Source organism: Balaenoptera ricei, chromosome 12 (assembly GCF_028023285.1).
Source record: "Balaenoptera ricei isolate mBalRic1 chromosome 12, mBalRic1.hap2, whole genome shotgun sequence".
NCBI lineage: Eukaryota > Metazoa > Chordata > Mammalia > Artiodactyla > Balaenopteridae > Balaenoptera > Balaenoptera ricei.
The window spans coordinates 77,007,403-77,029,542 of NC_082650.1; the positions used below are offsets into that span (position 1 = coordinate 77,007,403).

A 22,140-nucleotide genomic window follows, 5' to 3' on the forward strand; every position below is an offset into this window, starting at 1 on the left:
TAGTGCAAACTATGGACTTAGGGTGATTGTGACGTGTCACTGTAGGTTCATCGATTGTAACAGATGCACCACTCTGGTGGGGATGTTAGTAATGGGGGAGGCTGTGCGTGTAGGGGGCAGAAGGTAGATGGGAAAATCTCTGTACTTTCTGCTCAGTTTTGCTGTGAATCTAAAACTGCTCTGAAAAAACTAAAGTCTTAATTTAAAAAAAAGGTATATTTAATACTAGATACTAGAAGTATACTGATTATAGGAAATAAAATTCTATGTACTTTGAGTGAAATGACTCATTTATACAGTGATTCCATGGAGATGCCTTTGGATTTCCCAGGCCTTCCTCTCCTTATAAGGCGCTAAGACCTGGGCAGCTCTAGGAAGTCAGAGTATAAGAATACCCAGGATCGAGAGTTCATGGGGCGGTTCCAGAGGATCCAGGAAACTATTTGCAACTCCCCTCCCCCAGCTTCTACATTTTGGGGTTTTCAAATGGGTCCAGTATTAATTAATGCATTTTAAAGGGCTCCTGATTTTAACCTGAAAGCAGTTGTCCATCTAGTTTGCAGGCAGGTTGTAATAAAAGGTAGTTTTTATTTGTGAGTGTTTTATTTAGGTTCTAGTAAAGTTTTCTGATTTCTCAACATGATTATATTTGATAATGTCTTTGTTTATGTGTATTTTCTCAAGTTCTAAGATAATAACTATCCAAACTGTATTCGGAAAAGTTCTTCTCTTATACATCAACTATATTGTACCAAATGATGGTGCTTTCTCAGCACTATTCAGTATTATTGTGTGTCCTTGCATCTTAAAAAGATGTGTATTCTTATTTTGAATTTATGAAGCACTGAGCACAGGCTGGCTGGTGAAATATAAGAGCTACAGCAAACATTTCTTTGAAGAAATGAAAACCCTGACTCAGCAACGCTGCAGCAACGTTGGAATCACATGGAGGCTGAATTTGTTTTCTCTCTCCTCTCCCATCATTGAATGGTCTGTGCTTTGTTCTTGAATGTCCCCTGAATGTCACTGCAGATTTTCTATCCCTAACCTACCTACAGTTTTCTTAGACAAAAAAATTGTGGTTTAATATACAAATATACACACATATATGTATAATACATATATACATATATTCTTGTGTAAAGCTATGAATTGTTCAAATCAGACCATAATTTCCCGACCACTGTAGGATGGTGGGAATCATGTCAGTTCTTGGCCGCTAGAGCCAGAAAAATAAAGCCAATCTCACAGAATCATTATCTGTGTTACTAAGAGATACATTTCTTGTGTTGGTAAAAAGTGTCCAGGGAGTCGTGTGCCTTAGGTTCAGTTTAGTTCTGTTTCTTATTAATTGAATGGCCTTGGGCAATCCCATCCTCCCTTTATGCCTTAGTTTGCTCTTATGTAAAATGGTGCTATTAGCCCCTAACTTAGAGGGACCTAATACTAATAGCTGCTACTAAATGAGTACTTTCTCCATGCCAATCCCAGTGGAAAATTCTCTAATACATTATTAGAATATTTAGTCTTCCCAACAATTTTGTGAGGTAGGTATTCTTAGCTTACTTTTATGTGCCCAAGGGCACATGCTGGTGAGTCCTGAGCTAGATTGAAACACAGAATCCTCTCTGGGCTCCCAAGCCCATGTGTCAGGGCAATTGTAAAATTGCCTTGTAGACCGGGAAGTGTTATCATGGGTAAGACATTTTCTTTGGGGGAAAGAGAGAAAGAGAGCGAGGAAGGTGGAGGGGTGTGGACAGGATAGGAGACGAGAGAAGAAAGCAGGGAGCAGGAGGGCGTGAGCAGGGGCTCCTGTTTCTGAGTTCGTGCTCTGCCCACACACCTGCGGGAGAACTAGGGGCTGGAGTATCTGGGTGCTGCTGACCAAGTGAGCAGAGTTATCTGGGGGGTTTGGGGATGCTGGGTGCTGCTCACGTATCAAGTGCCCACGGTGCCTTAGAGCAGTCTCTTCCGGCATGTTCTGGGCACCTTGGCAGGCAGTTAGCCCCTTCGGGAAGGATGCTAAACTCTTCAGGTGTCTGGATCCCACCCTGTTGGGCCCCAACCTGCCAGACTTAGGCTGAAGGTGTCACCTTCTTCCTTCTAGAGTCTAGACAAGGAAACAAGAGCTGTGGAAAAGGATACATTCACAGAGCTCCTGCTTACATGAGAAAACTGTTCACCAGAGCCTATGTATACAGAGAGAGGGCCCACCGCTGCTTCTAGAAGCTCCATGCCCGGCCTGCTGTGGAATATTCACACAGTGGATTATTTCGCAAGGCCTGTTTCCATGGATATTTGAAATTCTAGTGTATAGCTAGAAACTCTAGCTTGGAGAGGATGGTTGTTCTACTGTAGAGAATAGAGCAGATTACTCTATTAAAACTTTCTTATAATGTGCATAAATGTTCTTAGTTTTCATACACTTTATTCATTACAAAGACCCCTACCCAAGTACTTCCACTTCTCACTCCAAAGGAAGTGGCCTCTTGAAAAGTAATTTCCATTTATAGAGGGGGAAAAGGAGGATTTTTGTTTCTTTCCATTGCGGGTCAGGGCCGCGAGAATAATGAAGCCTTAACAAGCTGAGTGATCAGCCTTCAGCGACTGGGTATTTTCTTTACACACAGAGAACTGTACCTGGAACTGTGGCATTTTACAGAGACCAGGAATGTTTGATAATAATTGACATTAACAGTGTTATTGGGTTTATAGAGTATTTCCACAAATCTCATGTAACTTTACCTCCAGCTTTTCATATGATTTTAAAAGGTAATCGCTAACATTCCTTGAGTCTTATTATGTGTCAGGCAGTTATATTAACCCATTCAATGCATTATTTCATTAATCCCCGAGACAACTTCATGCTGCTTCCATTTCACAGATGAGGAAACTGAGACTCAAAGGAGTTAGTGACTCCCCTGATTAGTCATCAGAACATGGCACCTTTCCAGCTCTTCACACCCACAGCGCCTGCAGCAGTCTCTGGTGGAATCATCACCCGAGAGGCTAATTCACATCTGGATATTGGGATTGCCTTGGGGGATATTGCTTCTCAGCCCTTGTCACCCTGTGTTCTGGGAACTGTCGGTTCTGCAGGGTGCCAAGTGTTGTATGGAAAAAAGGCTTTGTGGTCAAGTGAGTTTTTGAACTGTTGCATTACACAAAACTAAATAAGCTTTTTTACTTTTTGAAAAAGTTACTTCTCAGGAACCTTATTTCCCTAAACACACTTCGGGGGATGCTGACCTGGGTTATGCTCCCCAAGAAAGAGGCTCTAAAGGCAGAGCTAGAAGGTGAGTCACTTTGGCCTCCTAGGGTCGATGACCCATTCCTCATTCTATCCTAAAAGATGGTTGGAAAAACCCTGAAATGATAGCAGCATCACTTAGAAAAAGCAGGTTAAAGAGTATTGCTGCCCAGAGCCACACCCTGCATCTCTTGTCTTTTCCAGCTCCAACATCGGCTTCCGTGTTCTGGGTCAGAGCACCTCTCAGAGCTCACCTGACCTCCCCAAGGTGGCAGCTTGGGGCAAGATGTAGGACTTGGAGGTAACCGGCTTTCAGATCCAATCCCCTCTCTGAAACCCTCCAGCACCTTGATTTAGGTAAGTTATTTACCCTCTGTGCTTCCTTTTCAATATCTGTAAAATAGGAATAGGAATACCTTCTTCGTGTGCTGTTTGTGCAGATTAAGACTTGTATAATAAGGCAGCTAGTATGAAGTCTGGCACTGAGTCGGTGATCAATAAAGGTAGCTACCCTGGCAAGCTAGAACTAGAGCCTTCAAGATAAAAGCTGATCTGTGCTATGGACTTGGCCCTGGCATTCAAAAGGGGCTTAGTAAATATTTGCTTTGCTGGCTCCTTCTTGCGTGCAATGTACATTAAGTAATATTCAGCAGTTTTTATATTAGCCACCAATCTCCGTCTTGTCTCTTAGCCAAAAACTTTTAAAACATAGTGTATATCTCACACACAGAAGTAGGTTCATATAGGACCGTCCTTGGGGGAATCCTTTTGTAGGTCCTGAGCGTAGTATGTGACTCTAAGTGGATTTAAGAAGAACATGGAGTAGAACAACCATCCTCTCCAAGTCCGCGGCCTGGCACCGCTTGTACACACTCTGCGTCCTCACTGCCCAACCTTCTCTCGAGGGGAAATCTCACTCTTCCGCGGAGACTCATCCCATGCGGGGCCTCTACAGAAGGGGGCCGAGCCCTCTCCCTCAGGACACGCCTTCCAGCCTCTGACAGCAGCCGTCACGCTCTCCCCACAACCTCCTCCGCACGTGTAGGCATGGAGAACAACAGAAAGGCATCTGGAGTGTTAGAATGAGCTTCTAATTATTTACTCCACCTCCAGTACTTGGTCCATATCAGAGGGATTTTCCTAAAATGCAGAGTAAAACTCCTGGCTCGCCTGCATCCTGTGGCCCGCTGCATGGACCACATTCCTTGGCAAGGCCTTCACAGCGCGGTTACAACCTATCTTTCAAGTTACTCTCTCTGGCCTCTCCTCCCTGCCTCAGCCCTTACCCACCAGAGTAGACTCTCTCTTCCCTCATATGGCACCTAGTTTTATATCTCGGTATCTTGTTCAAGGTGCTTTCGATGACTGGAGTATTTGATTCCTCTGGCCTTTCACGCATACTCCCCTCCATTCTCAAGGCTCAGCTGAAATTTCACATCCTGCACCTTCTCCAGGCAGTTATTTATTTCTTGCTGTGCCTTCCCATGACCTGTGAGCACACCACTGCAGGTATAGGGCTTACACCACTCTGAATCAGTGATTCATTTTATAAATGGTCTATCTCACCTGGAAGGTATGGGCAGTGACTTACTCGTCCTTGTGCCCCCAAGCATTTGGTGCAGTATCTGGGGCAACCTGGTAGATGCTTGATAAGTGTTCATTGAATAAATGAACGAAGCGTAGAGGAATGTGAAAGCATCCTTCTCCCTCGTGAACTGACAACCAGCCAGGGGCTGATTGGAGTTGGGAGAGGCTGGTGATGTGAGGCTCTACTGTTCTGAGTGGAGTCATTCATAGTGGGGTACTCGCCTCCCAGACGCAGCAATACCAGGAGAACTTTTCAACCCCCAGCTGAAGCCACACTCCTCAGATTGGGACTCGAACCCAATCGTGCCTCACATGGGATTCGATCCCAGCCAAAACTCAGATTGGGGCTTGAACCCATGGGCTCGACTCAAACCCACTGTCTTTTCCTTGAAATCACTCACTTGGTCTCAGGACTTAATGAAGCTCAGGTTCTTTATATCTCAGCACAGAAAGAATTCAGCGAGAGGCAAAGTGATAGGTAAGAAGTAGATTTATTGAGAGAGATATACACTCCACAGACAGAGTGCGGGCCGTCTCAGAAGGTGAGAGTGGCCCTGGGAGATACACTCCACAGATAGAATGTGGTCCATCTCAAAAGGCAAGAGGGGCCCCGAAATATGGGCTGGGTAATTGCATAGGCTGAGTGGGAGGATTATTCCAATTATTTTGGGGAAGGGGCAGGGCTTTCCGGGAACTGGGCCACCGCCCACTATTTGGCCTTTTATGGTTGGCCTCAGAACTGTCATGGCATCTGTGGGTGTGTCATTTGGATGCTATTGTGTTATAATGAGCATATAATGCGGCTCAAGGTCTACAGGAAGTCAAATCTTCTGCCATCTTGGACCTAGTAGGTTCTAACCAGTTTATGTCACATCCTCAACGGCCGTGTCATTCTTTTAAAGGCTGTGCCCTGCCCCCCTCCCCTCTTGTCTCATCAGTACGAGATGAAAGGAGGGATGACTGTGCCCTTTGCTCCTCTCCTTCTGGTGGGAGGATGCGGAGGGCCCAGCTGTGCCCTGAGGATCTGCGCAAGAGTGTTCACTACAAGAGTCTGGAAGCTTCTTGCCGTTCAGACTCTGAGGCTCTCTTACCCAGTGTAACCCAGTCCTGCGAGTGTCTGAGGACTTGAAAAGTCAGTGAGCCCCCCAAAAGGAGGATCGATCAGAGCAGACAGCTTAGCTGACACGGAGACGAAGGTGGAGGAAGGGCAAGCCTCCTGGGTGGGTGCAACCTCGGATCTGTATGTCTGCGCAGATTTTTGGTCAGTGAGAACATCTCTCTTTTGGGGGACCAAATTCCCTTAAGTCTCCTCTGCTGGGTCTGCTAACTTCAGCAAGTTTCCTTGGTGGCAGAAGAGTCAGGACCAGAAAACCAGATCACAACCCAATTAAGTGATCGTAGAATGAGCCGAAGCCAGCTGCTGGGGAACAAAGCAGGTTTGCAGGGACCTGAGGGCCCCTGAGGAAATGAGGACAAAGCCGTTTCATTGCAAGTCTGTAAATAAACTTTCTCGTTTGATGAATAGGCATGACTCCAAGGGGTCAGGCCAGGGGATTTGTTACCTTGGGGGTGGCTGTGGAATTTTCTTTCCTGGAGATTTTCACAGCAGGTTACATTTTTATCTGTCTCTAGTCATTCAGCTGTGAGCCATCCTGGAAGTGGGGAGGGAGTGACAGCTTTGAGTCTCTGTTAATTACGAACACTGCTCTAGAGGAGGGATGAGGGGAACTGTGTATGGTCTATAGATATATGTTTGCCACTGGCAAGTTTTCCTGTGGTTAGCCATAGAGAAATGACTTGTTCTCCATGGTGATTCAGAGTTCTTCGGATTCAGCGCATTAAATGAGCCCCTTAATCAGTATCCAGAATAGCGTAAGCGTTCCGGAAGACGAACAGATAGATATAAACCCAAAAAGTTGCTTGAGCTCATCCTGTAGGCTAAAAACAGCTTTTTAAAAGCCTGAATAAGTAAGGTTATAAACAGGTTGTTAGACTAAGTAACTGCGTGTTTAATGTGAGAGGCAGCATGGTGTAGCAAATTCGCTCTGGAGCCAGACTTTAGGTTCAAGTCTTAACTCTCCTACTCACTAGCTGTGTGCTCTTGGGCAAGTTCCTTAACCTCTCTGTGCCTGAGTTTCTTCTATGAAAAGGAGAAAATAACAATTCCTACTTCATATGGACATTGTAAGTATTAAATGAGTTCATTCATGTAAAGCACTTAGTACAGTGCCTGACATATGAATAGTATGAAATAAAGTATGTTAGCTGTTATTGTGTTTGCCAAAATATTTATATACACTATACCTCTAGTTTTTCTTTCCAGTTTTATAGAGATATAACTGATATATATATATATATATATATATATATATATATATATATATATATATATATATAAATAAAACTGTATAAGTTTAAGGCATACAGCATAATGGTTTGACTTACATATATTGTGATTACTGCAGAGTTTACTTAATATCCGTCATCTCATATAGATGTAATAAAAAAAGAAAAAGCCAAAAAGGAAAAAAAATGTTTTTCCTTGTGATGAGAACTCTTAGGATTTAGTGTTAGCTGTAGGCATCATGTTGTACATTACATCCCTAGTTCTTATTTATCTTATAACTGAGAGTTTGTACCTTCTGACTACCTTCATCCATTTCCCCTACCCCCAGGCCCCTGCCTCTGGTAACTACAAATCTGATCTCTTTTTTGATGAGTTTTGTTTTGTTTTTAGATTCCACATAGAAGTGACATCACACAGTATTTGTCTTTCTCTGTCTGACTTATTTCATTTAGCATAACGCCCTCAAGGTCCATCCATGTGTGGTGTTGCAAATGGCAGGATTTCCTTGTTTTTTATGACCGAATAATATTCTACTATATATATATATCTACTATATATATATATACATATCTGCTATATATATACATATCCTTGGATGGACACTTAAGTTGCTTCCATATCTTGGCTATTATAAATAATGCTGCTGTGAACATCAGGGTACAGATTTTTTCAAGTTAGTGTTTTTGTTTCCTTTGGATATATTCCCAGAAGTACAATTTCTGGATGGTATGGTACTTCTACTTTAATTTTTTGAGGAGCCTCTATACTGTTCTCCATAGTGGCTGCACCAGTTTACATTCCCACCAACAGTGCAAGAGGGTTCCCTTTTCTCCACACCCTCTGCAGCATTTGTTACCTCTTTTTCATGATGGCCGTTCTAACTGTTTTTGTGTGGCTGAAATTTTATTTGACTATATTAAGAGTATGGAAATGAATATCTCAGAGATTCCCACACTGAGTAAAAAAGTCCTCAGCCATGACTAGGTGATTTGTCAAGTTTATATAATTAGCGTAATCAGTAAGCATTTATTAAAACATGTCCAACTTCTTCAGATAGATTCTGAAGCTTTACATCCCATTCCTTCCCTTTTTGCTTTGTGCACTTCAGTCTGATTGGGCTGTTATTTTCCCAGTGCCATTGTACCCTTTTCTTTCTATAGTTCTTTTTTTCAATTGCCTTTTTTTTTTTGGCCGCACTGCGGGTCTTGCGGGGTCTTAGTTCCACGACCAGGGGTGGAACCCGGGCCTCCTGCACCGGAAGCACGGAGTCCTAACCACTGGCCCGCCAGGGAATTCCCTCCACTTCCTTTGTATCTAATAGCAATTGTGTATATATCTTTTAGGGTACTTATCCCTTTCTGTATTGTTTTATAGCTTATTTGTGCTTTCTTCTGATTTTTTTCCTACTCCATGTAAACATCTTGTATTTTCCATATCCACTAGCGTAAAGCCTTCTATATCATGAGTGTATGAAACCATGTATTGAACTAAACTGAAGTAAGTCTTATAACGTAATGTTTGCTGTGAAAAACTCCTATTCTTGGGACATTAGTGTTGAGTCCAACCACCTATGCTTTTGGTAGCAGGCATTACTACGGAGAGTGATTGAACAAAATTTTTATTCTCATGTAGGAAAATGTGTGTTCCTGGAAAAGGGCAGAAGCCTTCGCACCAGGGCCCAAAGGTAATATGGTATCACATTCTGGTCAGTGTATTTTAACGCAGACATTGACCACGTAGGATATAGTCAAGGTTAGTGTCCTGGGGGAATGAAGGGTTTATCTCTAAATGAAGAGGTGTGATAACCGGGGATGTACAGCCTGGGTGAAGAAGGCTCTCATTGCCTTCCAGTATTTGAAGAGTTGTCATGGGGATAATGAGGGAGTTAGACTCTGAAATGCTTCAGAGGACAAAACCAGGACCAGTGGGTGGAAATTACCAGGAGGCAGATCTCAGTCTGCTATTAGGACATTCTAATAACTGTCACTCTTCATCAGTGGAAGGGGCTGCCTGAAACAGTGGTAAGCTCCCCAAGTGGAGGTTTTTCAACACAGGCTGGATAATCTCCTGGCTGTGGGAGTGTTGGAGGGGGAGGAGGTTGGGCTTCATGACCTCCAAGACCCCTTTCACCCCTAAGATTAATTGATTTTATGGAAATCTGTATTTGTGCAAAGGACGGTGGGATAAATATCCTGCGTGGCACTGCATTTTGGATGCTGGCTAAGTTAGGGATAAAAAAAAAAGTTAATGGCTTATTTCTTGGCTTTTCCCAAGGAAAGGTATGTTAGCTGTCATTTAGGGATTTTATAAAATCTATTCAGTCTGATTTTCTTGTCTCATGGCTGAAGTGCAAGAAGATGCTCATCGGGCTTTCTACTTGGTAGCAGGCTAAACTGAGTTGCCACGAACTATTTCCTGCGACTCTTGTTTTGAGCCCATTTTTATAGGCTGTCCTTAATACCAGGACTGTATTTCTGTGCCTTGATAATTCGTGCAAAGGTACTCATGCTCTGATGGTGGGGAGGGCAGGGGAGAAGAGGTATTTATAATCTCATACTAACCTGAATATCCTGAGAGACTCAAACAGTGTTCACACACTTTCTACGCTCCTGTGGATAATGGTATTGCTGGCTGGCTCCCATGCTGTTAATGTATTCATATATATTCTGTTTAGGACAAAACAAAGTACAGTGTGTTGGCTGAAGTTGTCCCTTCATTTCTCCCTCCTCTGTCTCTCCTGGGCAGAGTCAGGGCTTTCCTGCCCTTGATAAAGACCACGTTTGCATTTTCATAGTAATTAGCAATGAATTCTTTTGCATTTTTTCCATAGTGCTTGCGGTTTGTGGTCACACCATCCGATGCAGAGCTTGCATTTATACCTTGTATTACTGGATCATTTATATCAAAGACTCGTGCGTCGCAGCTGCTATAACCTTACAGCTTAGACAGTCTCCAGTAGACGTCTTCTCATGCACCATGTTATTAGAAGAGCGGGAAGCGTTTCCTAATTCTGATTGAAAGGAAAACAAGGACCTCTGAGCTAAACTCATTTTCTCTTCGGACAGAGACGTTCCCCTCGAGAACGATTTTAACCCCCCACCCAAGGCAGCACGACTTCCACAAGCCATTCAACAGACACCAACGACCTCAGCAGCCTCAAGGACCTCCCACAAGGCTGGATGGATTCCATCATGATACTTTCCTGACCAAGGATGAGAAGGCTCTGCTAAGTTCAGTGTAAACATTATGGTTCCCTGAGAGTAAAGTTTGCTTTAAAAGTGGAATCAGAATACTCAGAAATTTTTATTTAAAAATTCCCCTTTGAAGAAACCTGGGTACATGATGATCTGAAAATCCAAGAGGAACCTGGAAAAATCCCTATCACAGCCAGGTGGAGTCAGAATATCTGCAGGAGCTATTGTCTCTCATGCTGCGATTAGAAATGAAATCGTTCTCGGGACTTCCCTGGTGGCTCAGCGGTTAAGAATCTGCCTGCCAATGCAGGGGACACGGGTTCGAGCCCTGGTCCGGGAAGATCCCACGTGCCGCGGAGCAACTAAACCCGTGGGCCACAGCTACTGAGCCTGCACTCTAGAGTCCGCAAGACACAACTACTGAGCCCGTGTGCCACAACTACTGAAGCCTGTGGACACCTAGAGCCCGTGCTCCACAAGAGAAGCCACCGCAATGAGAAGCCCGCGCACCACAACAAAGAGTAGCCCCCGCTCACCTCAACTAGAGAAAAGCCCACGCGCAGCAACGAAGACCCAATGCAAACAAACAAATAAATAAATAAATAAATAATTTTTTTAAAAAAATTAAGGAAAAAAAGAAATGAAATAGTTCTATAGTACAACAGAGTAATTCTCTTTTACACAGGAATGTAAAAATTTATACCAATGCAGAAAATAAATGATAATATCTGTGAATTTTCTGTTTACCTCTAAATAAAATTTTGCTGGACTTTTAATTAAAACAAAAAAAAAAGGAAAGAAAAGAAAACAATGTCCCACCTCAACCCCCAGCTTTGCACTCTCTCTGGGCTCCCCCTGGAGTACTAAACAGTAAGATTATTCCAAAGATTCTGGGTGTCTCAGGGCGGTTGAAAACAGGAATTGGCTTTAATTAAATTGAAACACAAAATAAAGTCTTTTGGTGGAGGGGCATTCCCCTGACTTTTCACCTGCAGCAACTGTCCTTACCATACTTATTTTGGGAGAAGCTTTGTTGCTAGCAGAATTCTGATTTAATGAAACTGAAGGACCCAAAATGGAGTTCAGTTAATTTAAACAACAGTGAGGGATATTATATGTATTAATAATGTTTTTATTAATTTATATTAGGTTAAGAAGCTATTCTTCTTAAAATAATTACTGAACTTTACAAACAGAGCTTCTGAACAAAAAAAAAAATCTCAAGATCTAACCTAGAAGGGAGACTAAGAGAGGGAAAACGAGCCTTTGGTAATCATTCACCTAGGACAGCTCTCTGTTCTCAGCTCTTGTTGGCAGTATTTGTCCTTTTCTGAAATTCACTAACAACAGAAAAAGGAAGAAGGGAGGTTTTTTTGGTTCTTCTCTGTAAATCAGTGGACAAAAGTTGATGCAAAAAACAAGCTCAATTTTCTAGTTCTTCCTTGGGATCAGGAGGTAGCCATATAACATTTCTTCTCTCTGCGCTTACATTTTGTGCTGTTCTCAGTGTTTTATTTTGGACGTGATTGGTTTCATATACCACCAGCTAGAGCAGAAAGAGAAATAATTTCTCCAGGAGGTGTCCAAGCTATTAGGATATTACTATAGAAACAGGCTGTCAGCACTGGCATTCTCCACACATCAACATTTCTTTATATAGAAAATGAACTATTTTAAACCATCCTGATTGCACTTGACCCCCACCTCCACTAACTGAGCCATTGTCTGGTTTGGATTTTGGTGCCATTCTCACAATTTTTTATTCCACTAAATTAAAATTGATGGGTTTCTTCTTGCTTGTACGTTACATCTGCAGTGTGTACTGTTGCAGCCTGCATACAGGGAACCTTGAACGGTCCTGCCCAGCTTCTGCGATGTGATCAGATATGCCATCTCATTCTATCGGTGTTGGATCATGTTACCTGAACTTTACTTAGACTTTTATGAGCAGAGTTGGAAGTTCATCATCGCCAACTTTAATCCTCAGAGGTCAGGCTCTTATCCACACGGTGGCAGAGAACTGTTTGGGAGCATGGACTGTCATCTTTGGAATAAAATCCGTCAGGCTTTAGAAATTCTTGGTTTAGATATTAAGTTCAGTTATGTGCTAATTAAATCATCATAGCTTTCCAAGTCTCAAGGTGGTTTTAATATCCCTAACGAAGAGAAAAATTCAGAGTGAAACTTTAAAAATAAAGGATAGGGCAGAGAGGGATAGGGGAATTAAGATTTCTATCATCTGGTTTACAAAATCAGAGATGTTTCTTACTTAAAAAGAATCACAGCATTATTCCTTGCTTGCTGAAAAATGTTTTTTTTCCCCCAGTGACTTCTCTTGGCCTTTTTAACATGGTACCACATTTTGGCAATAGAGTGTTCTACCTTGTGAAATTCAGGCTGCTGGGAGGCTGTACAGTGAGCAGAAAAGAGAGGAGATCCCAGGGGAGAAATGCTTCCCTCTGGAATTACTGGTGTCCCTGGAATTTTATAATGCCACCACTCTCTCTGATTGTCATTGTCATGACAGCGCAAGTGGCTAAATATGGCTACTTGTGATACACATGATATTTGGACTTCAATTATTCCAATTATTGCTTACTTAAGGTCAATTCAACATACATGAAAGAGAGTTTTAAAACCCACCTCATCCCCATAAGGTTAACAGCTGATCTTTCAGCAGAAACTCTGCAAGCCAGAAGGGAGCGGCAGGACATATTTAAAGTGATGAAGGAGAAAAACCCACAACCAAGATTACTCTACCCAGCAAGGCTCTCATTCAGATTTTTTTTTTTTTTTTTTTAAATTTTTATTATTTATTTATTATGTTTATTTCTGGCTGTGTTGGGTCTTCGTTTCTGTGTGAGGGCTTTCTCCAGTTGCGGCGAGTGGGGGCCACTCTTCATCGCGGTGCGCGGGCCTGTCACTATCGCGGCCTCTCTTGTTGCGGAGCAGAGGCTCCAGACGCTCAGGCTCAGTAGTTGTGGCTCACGGGCCCAGTTGCTCCGCGGCATGTGGGATCTTCCCAGACCAGGGCTCGAACCCGTGTCCCCTGCATTGGCAGGCAGATTCTCAACCACTGCGCCACCAGGGAAGCCCTCTCATTCAGATTTGATGGAGAAATTAAAACCTTTACAGACAAGCAAAAGCTAAGAAAATTCAGCACCACCAAACCAGCTTTACAACAAATGCTAAAGGAACCTCTCTAGGCAGGAAACACCAGAGAAGGAGAAGACCTACAATAACAAACTGAAAACAGTTAAGAAAATGGTAATAGGAACATACATATCTATAATTACCTTAAATGTAAATGGATTAAATGCTCCAACCAAAAGACATAGACTGGCTGAATGGATACAAAAACAAGACCCGTATATATGCTGTCTACAAGAGACCCACCTCAGGCCTAGGGACACATACAGACTGAAAGTGAGGGGATGAAAAAAGATATTCCATGCAGCTCAATATCAAAACAACAAACAACCCAATCCAAAAATGGGCAGAAGACCTACAAAGACATTTCTCCAAAGAAGATATACAGATTGCCAACAAACATGAAAGAATGCTCAACATCATTAATCATTAAAGAAATGCAAATCAAAACTACAATGAGATGTCATCTCACACCGATCAGAATGGCCATCATCAAAAAATCTACAAACAATAATTGCTGGAAGGGTGTGCAGAAAAGGGAACCCTCTTGCACTGTTGGTGGGAATGTAAATTGATACAACCACTATGGAGAACAGTATGGAGGTTCCTTAAAAAACTAAAAATAGAACTACCATATGACCCAGCAATCCCACTACTGGACATATACCCTGAGAAAACCATAATTCAAAAAGAGTCATGTACCAAAATGTTCATTGCAGCTCTATTTACAATAGCCAGGACATGGAAGCAACCTAAGTGTCCATCATGGGATGAATGGATAAAGAAGATGTGGCACATATATACAATGGAATATTACTCAGCCATAAAAAGAAACGAAATTGAGTTATTTGTAGTGAGGTGGATGGACCTATAGTCTGTCATACAGAGTGAAGTAAGTCAGAAAGAGAAAAACAAATACCGTATGCTAACACATATATATGGAATCTAAAAAAAAAAAAAACCAAAATAGTCATGAAGAACCCAGGGGCAAGATGGGAACAAAAACACAGACCTACTAGAGAATGGACTTGAGGATACGGGGAGGGGGAATGGTAAGCTGGGACAAAGTGAGACAGTGGCATGGACATATATACACTACCAAACGTAAAATAGCTAGCTAGTGGGAAACAGCCACGTAGCACAGGGAGATCAGCTCGGTGCTTTGTGACCACCTAGAGGGGTGGGATAGGGAGGGTGGGAGGGAGGGAGACGCAAGAGGGAAGAGATATGGGGACATATGTATATGTATAACTGATTCACTTTGTTATAAAGCAGAAACTAACACACCATTGTAAAGCAATTATATTCCAATAAAGATGTTTAAAATAAATAAATAAATAAAACCTACATCATCTGCCAGTTGACTCCATCCACGTCGCATTTATTCCATTTATCCTGTGATCATTTGCTAAGAGAAACTGTCAGTTGCCAAGTGTCGCTTCTGTAGCCAAAGTCTGAATTATTACTTACTGCTTGGAGTGGGGTGAAGGATTTTGAGGGAGCAAGAAGGATGTCGAGGTTAAGACTTTTCATTCTTTGTAGAGCATGGACACCATGGGCTTTGTTGGTGAAAGTAATAATACCAGACACGTGCATAGAGAATGACTCTGAGAGTGTTAGGGAGAGTACGTGAGACAAGATGGAACACCTAAGGGATGATACAGAAGAGGCTACGTAATGCTGTAGGTGGGGACAGGCAAAGGCAAGCAGGGGCGAATCCAAGACAGAGCCACAGAGGTTTCATTAGCTAGGGATCTTAGCCCCTATTTGTTCTCTAAGTGAGAATGGGGTTGTAAACGGTGACTTCTGTGACATTTGTCTCCAGGGTCCCTCTCTGCCATTTCTGTGCCCTTTCTCTTCTGCTTGGTAGCCTATGAGCTTTGCCACCTCTGTGTTCATACCCTTCTGTGTTCTCGGTGCACCATTTGTGAGTGTTATGCTGTTCCTTCATAGCTTCTCCCATTTCCTTAATTTATTTTATCTCGTTTTGAAATATTAGATTACAGTCATCAGTTGTTCTAGGACCCACGTATTTTTTCCTGGGATGTGGTAGTTGTCCCAGTATATGACTTGGGCCATTCCTCCTTTTTTCTTATATTGGCATGGGATCCCAACACCATCCACTGTGTTACTCAAGGCAAAATGTGCTGAGTGTTCCTGTCTTTTTAGTTCCTTTGTAAGAGGTGGGAGTGGTCCAGGAAAGCTTTCCTGGCCTCATGGCTGTTGCCAGGCATTAAAAAATGTGGCCTCTAATGATTAATGATGTTGAGCATTCTTTCATGTGTCTGTTGGCCATCTGTATATCTTCTTTGGAGAAATGTCTATTTAGGTCTTCTGCCCATTTTTGGATTGGGTTGTTTGTTTTTTTGTTATTGAGCTGCATGAGCTGCTTGTAAATCTTGGAGATTAATCCTTTGTCAGTTGCTTCATTTGCAAATATTTTCTCCCATTAGAGAAATGCAAATCAAAACTACAATGAGGTATCATCTCACACCGGTCAGAATGGCCATCATCAAAAAATCTACAAACAATAAATGCTGGAGAGGGTGTGGAGAAAAGGGAACACTCTTGCACTGTTGGTGGGAATGTAAATTGATACAGCCACTATGGAGAACAATATGGAGGTTCCTTAAAAAACTAAAAATAGAACTACCATACGACCCAGGAATCCCACTACTGGGCATATACCCTGAGAAAACCATAATTCAAAAAGAGTCATGTACCAAAATGTTCATTGCAGCTCTATTTACAATAGCCAGGACATGGAAGCAACCTAAGTGTCCACTGACAGATGAATGAATAAAGAAGATGTGGCACATATATACAATGGAATATTACTCAGCCATAAAAAGAAATGAAATGGAGGTATTTGTAATGAGGTGGATGGAGTTAGAGTCTGTCATACAGAGTGAAGTAAGTCAGAAAGAGAAAAACAAATACCGTATGATAACACATATATATGGAATCTAAGGAGAAAAAAAAAGGTCGTGAAGAACCTAGTGGCAAGATGGGAATAAAGACACAGACCTACTAAAGAATGGACTTGAGGATATGGGGAGGGGGAGGGGTGAGATGTGACAGGGTGAGAGAGTGGCATGGACATGTATATACTACCAAATGTAAAATAGATAGCTAGTGGGAAGCAGCCACATAGCACAGGGAGATCAGCTCGGTGCTTTGTGACCGCCTGGGGGGGTGGGATGGGGAGGGTGGGAGGGAGGGAGATGCGGGAGGGAGGAGATATGGGAACGTGTGTATATGTGTAGCTGATTCACTTTGTTATAAAGCAGAAACTAACACACCATTGTGAAGCAATTATACTTCAATAAGATGTTTAAAAAAAAAAAAATGTGGCCTCTCTTCTGCTCTCAGATTCTGTTCTCGGTGTGTTATCTCAGGACGCTGCTTTGTTCATCTGGAAGTTTCAGTTGAGGATTCCGAGAGCCTTGGTCTCGATGGCTCAGATCACCCCCTTCCTGCCCTGCCTGCCCTCTTCCTTGCTGCCCTAATGGGGTGCCGAGGCTTTCTGCACAGACTCCTAACGAGAGCTTGTGGATCCCCCGTAGGTTGTGTGGTGTCCCGCTTGGCGTGTGATTCTTCTTCTGGGTGTGATTCCCGGTGGCCTGCTTCCAGTTTCCCAGCTCAGGACTGTCAGATCTCCTCTGCCTCTGCTGCTTTCCTAAAACCACTTACCTGCAGGGTCAGGCTGCTGGGGGACCTGGAGAGAGGAAAGAGAGAGACCTGCCCCACCCCTACTGTTTCTGGAGGATTCCTTTTCATCAATGTTCTCTCTCTCTCTCCCTCCCACCCCTTTTTGTTCTATTACTCTGTTTTGTGTGGGGATTTGGAGAGATTCACAAATTTCTCCAGCAAGCCTCCATCTCACCCTTCTCAGAAGACCCCTTGTATTGGTCAGAGTTCTCCAGAGAAACAAAACCAATATATATATAATGATTTCATGATTATGTATCATGTACATATATATATACATATATTTATATATATATATATATGATTTATTATAGGAATTGGCTCATGCAATTATAGAGGCTGAGAAGGCACTTGGTCTGCTGACAGCCAGCTGGAGAACTAGGAAATCCCATGCTATAATTCAGCACAAGTCAGAAGCCTAAAAACCAGGAGCCCCCATGACTGAGGGCAGGAGGATGTGGATGTCCAGCCTCAGGCAAAGAGAGCAGATTCCCTTCCTCTGCCTTTTTGTTCTCTTCAGACCCTTAATGGATTGGGTGATGCCCTCCTGCACGGGAGAGCACAATCTCCTTTACTCAGTCTACCATTTCAAATGCTAATCGCTTCCGGAAACACCCTCACAGACACATCCAGAAATAGTGTTTTACCAATTACCTGGGCATCCTGTAGCCCAATGGAGTTGACATAAAGTGAAGCAGCACACCATCCTTCCCCTCTAGGTTGAAGTCATTCTTTCTTTGGATTCCTTCTTTGGGTTCCAATGTTTCAGAGCACAGCTCTCTTTGGGCAGTCAATTCTTTGATGATTCCAATACATTTTTATAGTTCCTTCATCTAATCTCCCCTTTTTATGTGGTCTTTAAGGGCTGTATCCTTAGCTTTTTTTTTTTTTTTCCATATTTTTTTGGGCAATCTTTACTGTACCCACTATTTTTAAATCTTTTTCTCTTTGGTGAACATTTCTCTGATACAAATCCAATTCCTAGCTCTCTGCTAAACCTCGGACCTTTGTTTCAGGTTGCTGGTCAGATGTACAACAGGTGAATTAAATTTGGAAAATTCCAAAATGAAACTCTTCAGTTTCCCATTAAGAACGATTTTACCCTAATTCAGTGGCCAGAATCAATTTCTCAGAAACCACACAGTCATTCTGGCTTCTTCCCTAGACTCCTCTATTCTGAGTCTTTAACTTCTGTCAATTCTAGCACTGCTGTGGTCTGAATGTTTGTGTCCCCTCACCCCCAATTCATAAGTTGAAATCCTGATCCCAAATGTGATGCTATTAGGAGGTGGGGATTTGGGGAGGTAGTTAGGTCATGAGGCTGAAACCCTCAGGAATGAGATTAGTGCCCTTATCAAAGAGACATCAGAGGATGTATTGTACAGCATGGTGACTATAGTTAATAATACACTATTGTATATTTGAAAGTTACTAAGAGAGTAGATCTTAAAAGTTCTCATCACAAGAAAAAAAATTGTGGATGTTAACTAAACTTATTGTGGTAATCATTTCACAGTATACACCTACATCAAATAGTTATGTTGTATACCTTGAACTAATACAGTGTTATTAGTATATTGTAGTGTATACAATGTATACCTTGTATACCTTGAACTAATACAATGTTATATGTCGATTAAATCTCAATAATTTTCTTAAAAATTAAAAGATTGAAACAGAAAAAGATTCACTGTTCAAGTTAGTATTATGTAGATGATCAAGTTAATATTGCCTTAACACCATTAAGATAAATTAGACCTTTACATGTTTTGAATAAATGTATTTATAAGAAAGGTTTAGTAAGCTATTACATTTTTATAAAAAATTGAGCTTGCCTCAGTGTGTATCAACATAATTTTATATACATCATTAATTTTTCACATTAACAATTGCTTTTACAACTTATGTAATTGAGCAATGCTTCAAAAGCATTGAAACTAAAGGCACAGAAACTTAGCAGAAAAATAAAGCAGTAAATTTATTAGCACAAGATGAATTTTTGTCTTCAAGAAAATATTGCTGTATATATGGGATCAGTCTACTCTACAACATTGCTGGGAAATTTTTTGTCACTTTAAAATGCTTTTTCCTTTGCTTTCAGTTTTTCTGGCAAGGAAAACACTGTTCAGAAGCTCAGTGTCATAAAAGGAAAAATATGTTTCTGATCTTTTTCTTCCCTGAGTCAAGAGGAGCTTATATGTTCCTCTTTGACTTTCTCTTCTCTTGAAGCTTCATTTGTAGCCCCAACTTCCTCATATCTGAGTCAGTTTTTCTGAGATAGACATTGTTTGTTTGCTTGTTTGTTTTTCATTACATACATGCAATCCTTTTTTAATATTTGAAGAGCTTCTTTCATCAATATTTTGGTACATAAAAGCAAACTCTTATCACTAGCATTATTATGACACCTTGTTTATTTTTCCCCTCCCATATTCTCCCATTAAGTTAAAAATCCAGAATGGTGGGTCTCTACCTTGATTCTGAAATAATTTAGTCTAATCATTGGTCGTGATATCTCTAACTTTTGTTTAACTAAGAAGGTTTGGTTGGTACCATCTTTAGAACATGAAAAGTGATATTTATAGCTAGCTGTCCTGTTATTATACATCTATAAAATGATTTTAATCCTCATTTAGTCTTTATATTTTATTATTTTAAAAATTCCCTTTAAAGTCTTTCTTTTATTTTTCAGCTTTAAATTATTTTTTGTTTTGCTAAAGAAAATTTGATAAAGATATATTTTCTCTTAATTTAAGTAGTATAACTTTTTTTTTTTTTTTTTTTTAGAGAAATGAGTATTGCTAAAGCTGTTGTCATCCAGTGCCATTTTGGAGTTAATGAAAGGAAAGTTATTCTAAAGTATTTTGCAGACAGAAGAGTAATTTCAAATAGATAGGCCAAATTAATTCCAGACTGGAAATCAGCCACTAGAAAAACTTAAACATTCAATATTGCTTTTTAGAAATCTGAAAACCTCATGTTAAAATGAGAAGAGGGGTCAGAAGTTCAAGTCTTCTCTAAAAAATGGGGATATTTAACATTTTCTTTAAGTGAAAGGAACATCTAATGAGCCTTGTTTATAATATATAAAGAAATGCATCTCATTTTTGCAAAATCTAAGTTATGCAATCATTTTATATGCAACAACACTAACAGAGAAGATTGGGTACTTCTTGAAATTCAGTTGACCTGACCCTTAAAAGCTTCAGGGACCACTCCTTCTCAGAAACTTGACTAAACCAAATTTTAACTGCCAACTTGCACCCAGGAGTACATTGACAAGAGCGAAAACTTTCCCGTGGATGTGCTTGTAATGTCTTTTCCAGGAGCTATAGGCGTAGCCAGATACGTCTTTCCTCAGATCTTTAGAATATCTATATAGGTACATTATTTTATAGTGATATAATATTAATGTAGGGAAACTTTTTCTTAAACTGAAGTATAGTTGATTTACAATGTTGTGTTAGTTTCTGATGTATAGCAAAGTGATTCTGCATATTTATACATATTCTATTCTATATTCTTTTCCATTATGGTTTATTACAGGATACTGAATATAGTTCCTTGTGCTATACAGTAGGACCTTTTTGTTTATCTATTTTATATCTAGTAGTTTGTATCTGCTAATCCCAAACTCCTAATTTATCCCTCCCCCACCCTCTTTCCCTTTTGAACAATAAGTTTGTTTTCTATGTCTGTGAGGCTGTTTCTGTTTCGTAAATAAGTTCATTTGTGTCATTTTATAGTATGGTGTTTGTCTCTCTCTGTCTGACTTACTTCACTTAGTATGATCATTTCTAGGTCCATCCATGTTGCTGCAAATGCCATTATTTTATTCTTTTTATTATGGCTGAGTAGTATTCCATTGTGTATATATACCACTTCTTCTTTATCCATTCATCTGTTGCTGGACACTTAGGTTGCTTCCATGTCTTGACTATTGTAAATATTGCTGCTATGAACATTGGGGTGCATGTGTCTTTTTGAATTAGAGTTTTCTCTGGATATATGCCCAGGAGTGGGATTGCTGGGTCATATGGTAATTCTGTTTTTAGTTTTTTAAGGAAGCTCCACACTGTTTTCCATAGTGGCTACACCAATTTACATTCCCACCAACAGTGTAGGGGGGTTTGTAGGGAGACATTTTGAGCTTTGGATTCACGAAAGAGATGAGACAGTATGAAGTTTAGGCAGGGTGGGAGTTAGGATAGGGCCAAATGAAAGTTAAGTAGAGAAAGGAAGAAGGCAAAGATATAGAAAAGTGTTGATAACACTATTTTTGTAATTATTTTCACATCAACTTCTGATTTCTCCCACCAAACTTACTCTTTTCTTCCCATCCCACCACTGATGGACCCCACTTCACTAACACCATAAATTTGGATCCTCAGACCCAAAACATTTTTGAGTCATCATTAAGTCTTCTTTCTTTCATATCCCACATCCAATCTACCAGCAAATCCCGTTGGCATTACATTCGTAATATATCACAGATATGTCAGTTTCTCACCACTTCCACCTGCACCACCCTCGTCACCATAATCTTTTTCACCAGGACTGTTCCAATAGCCTTGTATTTGGGATTCTCAGTTTCTTCTCTTGTCCCCTTACTTGCTTTCTTGTGCTGCCCAGCAGCCAGAATGATCCTTTAAAAATGTAAATCAGATCATTTCCCTCCCCTGCTCAAACCTACTACGCCTTCCCATCACATTTGGTACAAGGCCCCACATCAGTGGTTCTCAAGCATGTCTGCACATTAGAATCACCTGGGGAGTATTGGCAAATTACTGTTGATTGGTGCCATCGCAAATCAACTGAAATCAGATCTCTGGGATCAGGACCTAGCATCTGTGAATTTTTAAAGTTCCCCAGGTGTTTCAGAGGCACAGTGAGGGTTGAGA

General features: G+C 41.2%; 1 protein-coding gene across 1 annotated transcript in view; it reads left to right on the forward strand.

Annotated features, from left to right (window-relative positions):
- The window catches only part of UBE3D (ubiquitin protein ligase E3D), a 317,705-nt gene that overhangs the window by 268,833 nt on the left and 26,732 nt on the right, over positions 1 to 22,140 (forward strand). The window contains exon 10 of the transcript XR_009506230.1: positions 3,455 to 3,607. The gene's annotated coding sequence lies outside the window, so the exon portion shown is untranslated. The remainder of the gene's footprint in view (positions 1 to 3,454; positions 3,608 to 22,140) is intronic.